Source organism: Tasmannia lanceolata, unplaced genomic scaffold, assembly GCF_043159265.1.
Source record: "Tasmannia lanceolata isolate RefF3 unplaced genomic scaffold, GAP_Taslan_0.1 ptg000008l, whole genome shotgun sequence".
Classification (NCBI taxonomy): Eukaryota; Viridiplantae; Streptophyta; class Magnoliopsida; order Canellales; family Winteraceae; genus Tasmannia; species Tasmannia lanceolata.
In genome coordinates, this window is record NW_027518685.1 from 17,979,617 (window position 1) to 17,992,269 (window position 12,653).

At 41.4% G+C, this 12,653-nt stretch overlaps 1 pseudogene; it reads right to left on the bottom strand.

The window, feature by feature from the left end:
* Positions 1 to 5,198: 5,198 nt before the first annotated feature.
* On the bottom strand, positions 5,199 to 9,258 carry LOC143882778 (zinc finger BED domain-containing protein RICESLEEPER 2-like; annotated as a pseudogene).
* Between the last annotated feature and the right edge of the window lie 3,395 nt (positions 9,259 to 12,653).

Genomic DNA, 12,653 nt, shown 5'->3' on the forward strand with positions numbered 1-12,653 from the left:
TTCTCTCCTACAAAAGTGAGCCGTGAAATGATCTCCCACATAGTTGCCTAGAAAATCCCATATAATTATCATTAGAGTAATAGGGAACCGGTTTTACAACCGCCTATGAAACCAAACTCAACTCAACTAAGCCTTTGTCCCAAACTAGTTGTGGTCGGCCTATGAAACCAAACTAGTCAGTTATTGCCACCATATCACAAGTGACATACAACTGATCCTTTGGTTTAGGAAGCTAAAAAAATGTGAGTTTTTTTGGTTCACATGGCACATTCTTATTGTTGGTTTCTCCCATCAGTCTTAAGACTCTGGGTTACCATATCATTTTCCTTATCATTAAAAACTGTAATTAGTTTGATTCCCAAGTAGGGAGAGATAGAGAGATCAGTAGCATAAAGTCACAGTCGCACCAGTGAAAGTCTTCTTCCTGAGCTCCTTCCTTAAAACGCTAGCCACTTACTCTCACATGGCATTGCAAGGCCCTTATATATTTGCCCCAGTTTCTTCATTGGGTCACCCCTTATAATATTAAAAAGAGTTGCAAATACACTAGAGGGGGTTTGCCCAGGGACAAAAGGTGGGGAGAATTATAACAATTTCCTAAAACATATACTCGTCTCCTAAGGAGTGGTAGGGCCCGTCATGTGACATTGGGCGACAAATTATTAACATGTTGCGAGCTTAAAAACTGCACAAAAGAGTGGATGATCAACAATATGAAGCGAGGGGTGGAAGCCTAAGGTGCAATTAGTCCCTTGGTTAAGGGAATTAGGGATTTCAGGGCTTAAGTACCCAATTTTGGGATATTAAAAGGGATTATTTCACAAAACCGCATCAAATAAAATCAATCCAACCATACGAGAAGGTGATCATATTATCAAGGGAAAATTACACTTACACCCTTTCTAGTTTCTGACACATTCAACTCTAATCCTGACTTTCAAAACATGATAAGTACACCCCGAGGTTTCAAAACGTGACAAGTACATTAAATCCACATTTCAAGAAAAAAAACATTAATAAAAACAAAAGAAGCACTAAAATATTAGGGTTTACGTGCAAATCATGATAATGGTGTGAATGAAGACAAATAAAACTCCCAAATCGAGGGTTTATGTCGATAAATAAACAAGGGTTTGAATGAAATCTTAATTTCCAGTTTTCAAGTCTGAAAACCCTAATTTTCAGTTGGGAAAGACGAGGGCATTTTGGTCATTTCCGCTTCGCCGTCTACTCCGTCACGTTAAAAAAAACTTCAGGGGGTGTACCTATCATGTTTTGAAAGTCAAGGTTAAAGTTGAATGTGCCATAAACTAAAGGGGGTGTATCTGTATTTTTCCCTACTATCAATGGCACCAATATCTTTAGGATCAAGTCAAATTGACCTTAAGCACTCCAAATCTAATCATTAAAGGAATCTACGTTTCAGATTCAATAGATTAATATGCAACCAAGCCACCCTCTCAGCTAGGGAATGTGTGACCAAATGACAAGTATACAATATGATCGTTTAGAATTTAGATGTATTCAGAATGATCCAAAAAGAAAGGCAGAGCGGCAAATTACAAAGATGGGTTCTATCAACCCGTACGATTGATAAAGTGATGTGATCCAATTTATGCTTACGCCCCTACCCTAACATATGTAGTCTACCTTGACTTTGTTATGCGTGCCCCCCCCCCCCCCCCCCCCCACCCCAACGGCTGGCTAACGCATTCGCCCCTTTGACCATTCCACCGCCCCCCCCCCCCCCCCCCCCCCCCCCCCCCCCCCCCCCCCGCCGCACACGGCTGGCTAACGCATTCCGTACGATTGATAAAGTGATGTGATCCAATTTATGCTTACGCCCGTACATATGTAGTCTACCTTGACTTTGTTATGCGTGCCTTAAATGTTAAATCTCTTTGACTTTGTTATGCGTGCCTTAAATGTTAAATCTCTTTGTATTTATGTACCGGGCGCTGATATTCCCCCCCCCCCCCCCTACCCACCCCACGACGGCTGGCTAACGCATTCCCCCCAACCGGTCTCTCTCTCTCTCTCTCTCCACGCACACACAACATGAACAGTTGGTGGGCCCATCTTTGAACAATGTAGGCCCCGCCCATACCACACCATAGGATAATCCAAACCGTCCATTTGATGGGCCATAAACTTAAATAGGTTGCCTTCCAAAATATTTTTCCATAGGCGGATCCTAGCCCTCCGATCTAAATAGAAACTACATCTTATGCAACCTCTATAGATTGTAGGGTTGTGATCATCCTACAGAAATGATTTTTGGGGCACATCCTATTTACATTGTGGCCCATCAAATGGACGGCTCGGATCATCCTATGGTCTGGACGGTACACTTCATTTTCAAAAATATGGGTGGGGCCTAAATTGGTACGAACCACACCATAGGATGATCCAAACCATGGACGGCTTGGATCATCCTATGTTGTGGACGGTATGCTTCAATTTGATAAATATCGGTGGGGCCTACGATTGGGCCTTAATGTTAGTGTACGACCAACTCTATAGGATTATCCAAACCATGGACGGCTTGGATCATCCTATGTTGTGGACGGACCTTAATGTTACTGTACGACCACAGGATGATCCAAACCATTCATTTGATGGGCCAACCCTTTTACGTTATGGCCCATCAAATGGACGGCTCGGATCATCCTATGGTCTGGACGGTACACTTCATTTTCAAAAATATGGGTGGGGCCTAAATTGGGCCTTAATGTTACTGTACGAACCACACCATAGGAGAATCCTAACCATGGACGGCTTGGATCATCCTATGTTGTGGACGGTACGCTTCAATTTGAAAAAAATCGGTGGGGCCTACGATTGGGCCTTAATGTTACTGTACGACCAACTCCATAGGATTATCCAAACCATGGACGGCTTGGATCGTCCTATGTTGTGCACGGGCCTTAATGTTACTTTACGACCAACTCCATAGAATGATCCAAACCATTCATTTGATGGGCCACAATGTAAATAGGTTGTGCTCCAAAAATCATTTCCATAGGATGATCACAACCCTACAATCAATAGAGGTTGCATAAGATGTAGTTTCTATTTAGATCAGAGGGCTAGGATCAGCCTATGGAAATGATATTTTGGGACGCAACCTATTTACGTTTATGGCCCATCAAATGGACGGTTTGGATTATCCTACGGTGGTATGGGCGGGGCCTATGTTGTTTAAAGATGGGCCCACCATTCCAGCAACTGTTTCTGTTGGGCTCACCAATTGTTCCTGTTGTGTGTGTGGAGAGAGAGAGAGAGAGAGAGAGAGAGAGAGAGAGAGAGAGAGAGAGAGAGAGAGAGCAGTCAAATGGTGGGAAAGTGACATATCCTAACGTTTAACGTTAGCCAGCCATCAAGGGAAGTGGGGGGGGGGGGGGGGGGGGGGGGGGGGGGGGGGGAATATCAGCACCCTTATGTACCCAGTACCCTAACAAAGAAACCTCACGCTAGTATTCCATTGGGCAATTGTGCTGTGCTAATTGCTGACAGTAGCTAGATGAAAGGTTGGGGAACTTAACAAACCTAATTCTACAGACTATCAATAGAACAAAAGGGTCTACACTAGAAAGGAATAGATAATTTTGAGTTAGTAATCAGTTTTGGGCTCAAAATGTTACGGTCCGAAGTGAAGTGAGGGCCTGCTTAGATATGGGACTAGGTGGGACCTAGGATGGTATGGAACCTAGAAGCTAGATAGGGTCCCTAGTAAAGATGCTAGCCACCATAATGAAGTTGCCATAGAGTAGGCCACCACAGAAGAGGTGACATGTGGAAAGGGGGGCTACCTAGAAAATAAGCCAGAGTGAAAGCCATCACATAGTGGGTCGCAAAGGACGGCGAATATGGAAGCGTGATGGAATGTTACGGTCCTGAGAAGGAGCTTTCTTATGTATGGCAATGGGTGGAGCCCAGCATGGTATGAGACAAGCCTAAAGGGCCTAGCCTCATGAGCTCCATCGGCTCTAGAGCTTTTGTTGTATTGGTCAGCTACCTAATACAGAATCGGTTCTCAAATCCAAAACAACATGGCCAGTTGATTTTTTTTGAATTGAGAGAGAGAGAGAGAGAATTTTGGTGTTAATTAAGGAGATACAAGATTAAAGAAACGTTCTGCCTGCAACCATTCTACGGTTCAATATGGTCAGTTAAAAAAATTGCTGAAATGTGATTATTAGTGGCTTGATTGTGTTTAAGATCTTGTTAGATAGGCCCTGTTTTTTTGGATTTTGAGAAGCAATTGTGAGTCCAAAACTGATTATTGGACTCAAAACACAGTGAAAACTTTTGGAGTAAAAAGACCCCATCTTCTTCATTCACAGTGTCATGTTTTCTATGATCGACATTGATATAAGAGTTCCCACTATCAACAACCCTGTCTTAAAATACACAAATGATCCTAACCGTACATACAAATCAATGGGCAACAAATAAGAGAAATGGAGCAAAAATTCGAAGATTAGCGACATCCATTCAGTTGGCAAAAATTGATCGACCAGATGAAATGGGAGGTGGGACCGACCGATTACGACCCCATGAAGCACAGAAAGGGAAATTGCTAAAAAGACACTACGTTTGGGATGTTTGACAACCACGAAAAATTATTCCATGGAATTTCCATAACCTAAATTATGATACAGGAGTTGATAAGAAGGGAGGGGAAATGATTTGAGAGGGCTGGAGTGAAGAGAGCATGATAGCGTTAAATCTCTTCTAATTTCTTTTGATTTCTAACATATTTGATTTAGATGTTGCATATGGTTTTGTGGCTTGCGTAAACTTCTTCGAGGGTATTCCTTGGGCTGGGCCCATTAGGGGTGGACATGGTTCGGTTCGGTTCGGTTTTAGGCTAAACCCAGAACCGAACCATATATAATCGGTTCCCTGAAATTGGAACCAGAACCGAACCATATATGTGTGGAACCGAACCGAACCAGAACCATATATAATCGGTTCGGTTCGGTTCGGTTCTGGGTTTACCCAACCTTCAGATAGCTTCCCTTTGTTCCATCCTCAGCCCTTGCCCGACTTTCTTGTTAAAGGAATGATGACTGAGAAAAACCAGTCAAGAGAGATTCATTTCATCGAGATTTCATCCTCGATGATAATGGCTACGAAACCATGATCATGTTTAGTACAAATTGGTAGCTTTCTATCGACATGGCATTCCACGATTCCAACCAAAACTAAGATCTCACCCATTAGTAATCCCCCAACCCACAGATTTACACAGGAATGCCCAAATGGGTTAATGAATAAATAATTTTTCCTCCCTTTCACCAAATAATTCCTTCTCCTTCCCCTGCGAACTTCTGTTTTAGCTAATCTATCTGAAATATGAAGCCCATCTTGATAGGTGGGGAAAGAAACATTTAAATATTGTACCCATCATCTTCATCATCGCCATCATCTCTCAAATGCTCGAGGAGCATGAAGCAGGGCTGCCTCTTGTTTGCCTGGTATTGTAGGAATTGCAACTCAGGCACTTGTGTGCTATGAAGTGGAAATGGACCTCTGACTGGCTCCCACAGTCATTACAGAGGATCCACACCATCTTGTTCTAGTACATTTCGGGCATGGGTGTCGAAGCAACCTGGAATTTCATTTCAATATAAGATTTAGTGGGGATGACAAGTGCAATGAATCTTAGGAGTGAGCAAACAATATGGGAATAGCCTATTGGGTTGTTTGACTATCATCAATACCTCCTGATCGAGCTTTTCCCACAGCATGGACATGTCACAGAAAGACCTCGAGCAAACAGGACAAGCATATCTGTAAGAACATACGACCCATCTTAACTCGATGGTTGACCCAAACAAAGAATCCAAAGAAAATTATAGAAAGATTAAGAGAGATATTACAATCAACTTTTCATCTTTAAGGAATACTTACTGAAAATGGATCTCCATCTCTTTCATGCAATCTAAATGCAATGTATGCCCACATCGTAACACGCTAATGTCTTTTGTCGAATCAAACAGAGGATAACAGAGTTATAATTTGAGTCTATATAGACATTGAATTATGAGAAAAGCTACAACTAAAAGCAAAACCATGAAAGTGACTGATTAGCCAGATGCTTGAGGAAGCTATTTTACCTGGAAACAAACTGGGCAATTGTGGTGCATTGCTCTTTCCACACAACGGTGCGAGTCCTTCAATGCCTTTCCATAGCAACATCCTGATGAAAGAATTGGAAACCCCAACAGTGGTTAGTCTACTGAAAACGAAAGGAGAACAAAGCAGAAATTTATGGCAGCATGACTAATTTAGCTTACCACACTTATAACAGTGAAAATAGTTCTCCTCACCGCCAGTTCTGTATCAACAAACAAGGTCAGAGAAGTGTGTGAGAAATAAAGACCCCACATAGAACACAAATCCTCTAAAATTGAATTATGAAAAGAAAAAGAGAAAAGATATCATGGTGGGAATATCTCAAACCTGCAGATTCCACATCCATCACAATGATATTGATTCTTGGAAACCTAAGAAAGAAACCCCATTTGAGGAAAGTGCCAAACAAAATAACGTGAGTAACTGAGTATAGTGTTGGATAGAAATGGTCCGTGCACAAACACAAGCCAACGAAAAAATGAGCATGGAAAGATCAACAACACTAAAACAATACAAGTTTTCAAGGCTGGATTTATTTATGATCCTTAATGCACCCAACACAAAAGGGTGAAAAGGAACAAAGAAACCAAAATGCTAGATCCTCAAAACCAATAAAGCATTTCATCCATTTGACAGTACCTCAATTGGATAATTGAAAGAACTAACTGGTTCATTTCATACATTTTATAGTATTAAACTTCATTAAGGGAAACATTACAAAAAAAAAAAAAAACAACACAATTCCAAAGTCAAGTTGCATATAAAAGTCAAGTTCCTCAACCTGACATAACATCCAAGCATCCCAAGCCATAAAACATCCAAATAGAAAGGAAAAGTAAATAAAAAGGAATGCCATCAAATGATTCAAATCCTCCATTCCAATGTCCAAGTTCACGTTTCTTTGCATCATCCTCTTCAACATGAGTGAAGTGACAGTTGGACTTTCAAGGTCAATCAAGAGAAGTAACAACTGCAAAAGTATACAACAATTAATGTGGGCATACAAGTTACAATAATTAATTATAACAAAAGAATTAAGACAACAATAAAAAAACAAATAAAATGTTACCTGATTCAAATTCTTCAAGTTCATCTAGCTTTTCTTCTACTTCAATAGGGAGTGGCGAAGCCCGCAACCAATCTTGTCCACAAATCAAGCACTCTACTAATTTAGGGGTTAGAGAACTACGAAACTGATCAAGAATACGACCCCCGGTGCTAAAAGCGGACTCTGAGGCAACAGTAGATACGGGAATAGCTAGAACATCTCTTGCTATTTTGGAAAGAATTTTGTATCTAGAACTATTCACTTTCCACCAACCCAATATTTCAAATTTTGGGTCTTGCTTTTCACATCCTTCTTCTAAGTACTTATCCACCTCAGACTTAGTATCTACGCTCTCCTCTTCTTCTAAAAATGCAACAAAGTCCGAATCAACAAGATCTATAGTTTGCTTACAAGCGTCTAGGTTTTGCTTGTCAACCTCCATCTCATCTAAGTTTTGAACTTTATTGGGAGGCGATGTAGCAAGAGATTGGTAATGCACAAAAAGACGTTGAAATACTCCATATACTCTATTAGTGAGTGCACTAACTTTATCCGAAGCATAGAGTTTAGAGTAACAAAATTTAATATACTTCAACTTAAAGCGAGGATCCAACACCACGGCAAGTAATAACATCATATTAATTTTATCGATGTTCCCCCGATACTTGTCAAATTTTTCTTTCATTTTCAACGCCATAATGCTCAAATAAGCATCTCCACTTTTTGACGACTCATCCAAAAGACGTTCAATCTTGAAAACTTCATGAAAATATGAGTTAGAGGTAACATATAAAGATCTGGATAACCGTAGAGTAGCCTCATAGAAAGATTTCAAAAATTGAGTCAATACTCGAGCATTATCCCAATCATCATCATTAGGGCACCCATCTTTCAACTCTGCCATAAAAAGTACATCTTCCTCTCCAAACCGTTCAAAAGCTTTTTGAAATTTCAATGCAATTTCCAACATAAGATAAGTAGAGTTCCATCGAGTTGGAACATCTATGCAAAGTAAACTCTTACATATAATTCTCTCTTTCTCCACACTAAACTTAAATCTTTGTGCTCTTGATGGAGAACTCCTAATGTATCTCACAGCCCCACGAATTCGAGAAATCGAATCGATGACTTCACTTATCCCGTCTTTGACAATCAAATTTAATATATGCGCACAACACCTCATATGAAAAAACTCCCCATCTAAAATGAAACCGTTCCTATTAGAAATTTTTTTCTTCAAGTATCCAACAGCAGTATCGTTTGAACTTGCATTATCTACTGTAATTGTGCACACCTTTTCTATACCGCATTCTATCATGCATGACTCGACGGCTTGTCCAATTGCCTCACTCTTATGACTAGAAATCACACAAAAGTTTATTATTCTTTTATGTAATTTCCAATCATGATCAATAAAGTGAGCTGTAAGGCACATATAAGAAAGGTTTTGTAAAGATGTCAATGCATCTGTTGTTAGGGAAATTCTTTGGTCTGTTTTATGCAACAAATCCTTTAATATTTTTTTTCTCAATTGCATACATTGCCAAACAATCCCTAGCCACTGTACGCCGCCCAATCAACTTAAATCTAGGTTGCATGACACTACAAAAATGTCGAAAACCCTCTCGTTCTACAAACTTGAAAGGCAATTCATCGATAATAATCATCCTATTAAGCGCTTCCCTACACAGCTCTTGCTCAAATTTCCATGCCGCAAGACTACTATCCCCTTCTTGTGACAACGATTAATATGAAGAAAGGAGTGTTTGCCTCGTGTCTTGAAAATTGGGATACTTAGTGCAATTTTTAATATGCTTCCATAACGTTCTAGTACCATAAGAACTGCTATAAGTATAAGAATTTTGGCAATAATTGCATGTTGCCTTTTCAAGTTTCCCCCCTTCCGGATCTTCGAGTCTAGCAAAATGCTCCCACACTCCAGATGTAAAAGACCTTTTCATAGTTTGGCATACCTTTGCTTTACTTTGAGATGTGCCTTCCTCAATAGGACTTAAAGCTCCAACAGGTACATCATTAGGAATGTTTGTGTCTCCTGTGCTCGACATCTAACAAGATAAACAAGATATGGAATATGGATGGTTAGATGCTTAGATGGTGTGACAAGAAATTCTAAGACAAGCTGCATCAATAAAATGAATTGAACTCAGACAATAATATGAATATGAATTGAACTCAAATTCTAATAGTAATAATTCTTGAGAGATGCATCAAAGCAGCATGTAAGAATATGATTTGAACTCAGACAAGCTGCCAACAAGAATATCTAAATGCCTCAAGAAAACGCGCAATGTGGTTTCAGAAGAAAATACCCTAATGAATTATGCACTTTCACAAAATATAAAAATTCTAAGAAAATAAAGTTATCTAAAATTAATGTTGCAAAGGACAAAATCACAAACCCTAATCTTTAAGTTTAAACCCTAATCTTTAAGTTTAAACCCTAACAAAGCTAAATGGATCAAAATTTGTAACAAAGAAAAACTACTCAATAGAGTCAAAAATACTAATCTAAGTATCTAACACTCTCAAGTGGCTGCAAAATATGGACAAAGGAAACTCAAATTTCGAATTGAGTTTTACTTTTCCCAGTTTTTTTGGCCACTTTTGACCCTCTCCAGTCTCCACACCCATGCTGTCTCAGTCCTTTCCCTCTCTCACCCTCCTTGCCTTTCCCAGCACCTGACAGACTCATATTTTATATATAAAAAAATTCATGGCAGCCAAACATAGCCTAATTGGAAAAAAAAACTTATATGGAAAAGGGATGGAATGCTGGAAAATCTATAAATCTGCAAATCTATAATGTGCAAAACCAATAGGGATTTCCCCTCTTTCTAAAACCAATTTGCAAAACAGAAACCCCCCAAAAAAAATTCCTAAAATCTATAAATCTGTACAAAAAAAAGAAATCAAGGCCATGAGAAATAAAAACCCAACAGAGAGAGAGAGAGAGAGAGAGAGAGAGAGAGGAATAGAGGGAAAATGAAACTCGAAATAGGGTTTTCCCAAAAAAAACATAAATAAAAAAAATTGGAGAAAGTAGATGAAATTAAACTCACTCTGAGGCCGAGATCTGGAAAAAAATGACTCGAAGCTCGATCGGAGAAATCCGGCCGCCGAAAAGCCAAAAACCCCTCTTCTCTCTCGCTCTTTCCTTTCTTTCTTCGAAAGTTCGAATCTTCTTTAACTAGGAAAGAGAGTGAAGAGAGAAAAAGGGTTAGAAAAAAGAAGAAAATAGAGAGAGAGAGGGATAAAACCCGAGAGAGAGAGAGAGAGAGAGAGAGAGAGAGAGAGGAAAATCATACCTTGCGGCTTGCGGGAGCGTCGGAGACTCGAAGCGAGAGAGTTGGAGAGAAGGAGCGGCGGGCGACGGCGAGAGAACGCGAGAGCCGAGAGACAGAGAGAAGGAGGGAGCGGCGGTGGTGTGGAGAAAAAAAAACTAGGGTTTCTTTTTGGTTTGTGATTTGTGATTTGCGAATATATATTTTGGTTTTTTAAGTTTTTAGTTTTAAGTTAAAACTTATAAGTTACAGGGGGTGAATTAAAATGGGAGAGGGGTGATTTTATCAAATGAGGAGTGGCAAAGGTGAGGGTCGGTTCTCAGTTCGGTTCTCGGTTCCGGCATCCCAAACCCAGAACCGAACCGATTTTCCGCCGGTTCCCAGATTTCTGAACCGGAACCGAACCATATACATATGGAACCGAACCGAACCGAACCATATGTGCCGGTTCGGTTCGGTTCCTCGGTTCGAACCGGAACCATGTCCACCTCTAGGGCCCATCATCTCCACCTAAATCCATGTATATGGACATATCGTAGGCCACCATTTTACACCCATGGTGGGCACACCATATCCACCTAAATCCATGCATCGAGTGGGCCCCTCCATTTTACACCATATTTTGATTGGGTGGGCCCCATCATTTTACCTCATATTTGGAGCCAACTATTTACATGTAGACCTAGCAAACGGGTGGGTCGGGCCGGGTCAACCCGCGGGTGATGCGGGTGCGGGTCACACGGGTTGGGTCAGGAGATGACCCGCATTTTTTGCGGGTCAGAATTTTGGTGACCCGTGTGGCCTGCGGGTGGGCCAGGTCAACCCGCGGGTCACCCGCAAATTCAAAACGTTGTTTATTTTGGAAAATGTTATCACTGGTTGTTGTACTTGTACATTGACAATGGCATATTTCGTTGTTCCGACAAGAAATCATTTCTCAACGTTGTGTTGCTTTTCAGAGAAATCACCTCAACCGTCGATGGTTTGTGATCGAATGCCTAAAATGCCAAGTCATCGATCCATGCCTAAAATTAGTCATGTCATCAATCCATTTGCACTCAAAACCCTAAAAATAAGCCAAGTAAAGCTGAGAAGAAACCCGGCCATGGAGGAGCCTAAAATGCGCGATCCATAATCATCTTTTCCTCCATGGGCGCCGAGAAGAAACCCATCCGGAGAAGAAGCTAAAGGCGGAGAAGAAGTCCAAATGCGGATTAAGAAGCGGTGGAGCCACCGGAGATAAGATAAGTAGAAGAACGTGGTGTGAAAAAGGGGATCTAAAGATTTGCTAGCGTCCTCTTTTCCTCCTCAAAATGTCTTCTGCGAAGGACGCTAGCAAATCCCACTACGAGCGGGTGCCCGCGGGTTGACCCGACCCGACCCGTGTTTTTGCGGGTTGGGTCATCCGCGGGTTAGTTTTGACGGGTCACTAAAACTCAGACCCGTGCCCTCAAATTTGCGCGTGGGTCGGGTCGACCCGCCAGCACAGGTCGCTTTTGCCAGGTCTATTTACAAGGGTGTGGCTCTTTGGCGTAAAGTCATGGGTTTGCTCTCCAGTGACAAGCGTTAGAATCCCCCTTGCTTACCCGATGCGCGTGGTTTCCGGGTGATTGCGCGCATCTGTAGAGAAATAGTCCTACCCCCGAAGGGGGTGGGGACACCCTTCGTTACCAAAAAAAAAAAACTATTTACAAGTTTTGATGGGGTGGGCCCTCTACTTTACTCGCATGCATCTAGGAGTTCAACTCGGGTCGGGTTGAGGCCAAGCCGACCCACGCAAGGAATCTTTTTTTCCACCCCGACGAGGCTCAATCTGACCCGACCCGACCAGAGTAGCCCTTTTTGGCAATCTGAACCCAACCCAACCCGAGTTCAACATGAGTTTTTAAGGTTACAAATAAATATTTGACAAAAAATATCGGGAAATGATATTTCCCCCTCCCCCCGTGCGCCCGCGCCCCAACAGTTTCTGTGTGAATGGTTCTCTGCTTGAGGATAAATTCACCCCTTTTAACCTTTTTCTTTCCTTTTAAAACTTAACGGATAACGTTATAGGTGGGATTTTATCCTTCGGAGGGGGGAAATATCATTCCCAAAATATCGAGTTTCACTCGGGTCGGGTTGCCCAAACCCTCAACCCGAACCCGACCCCGACCCAA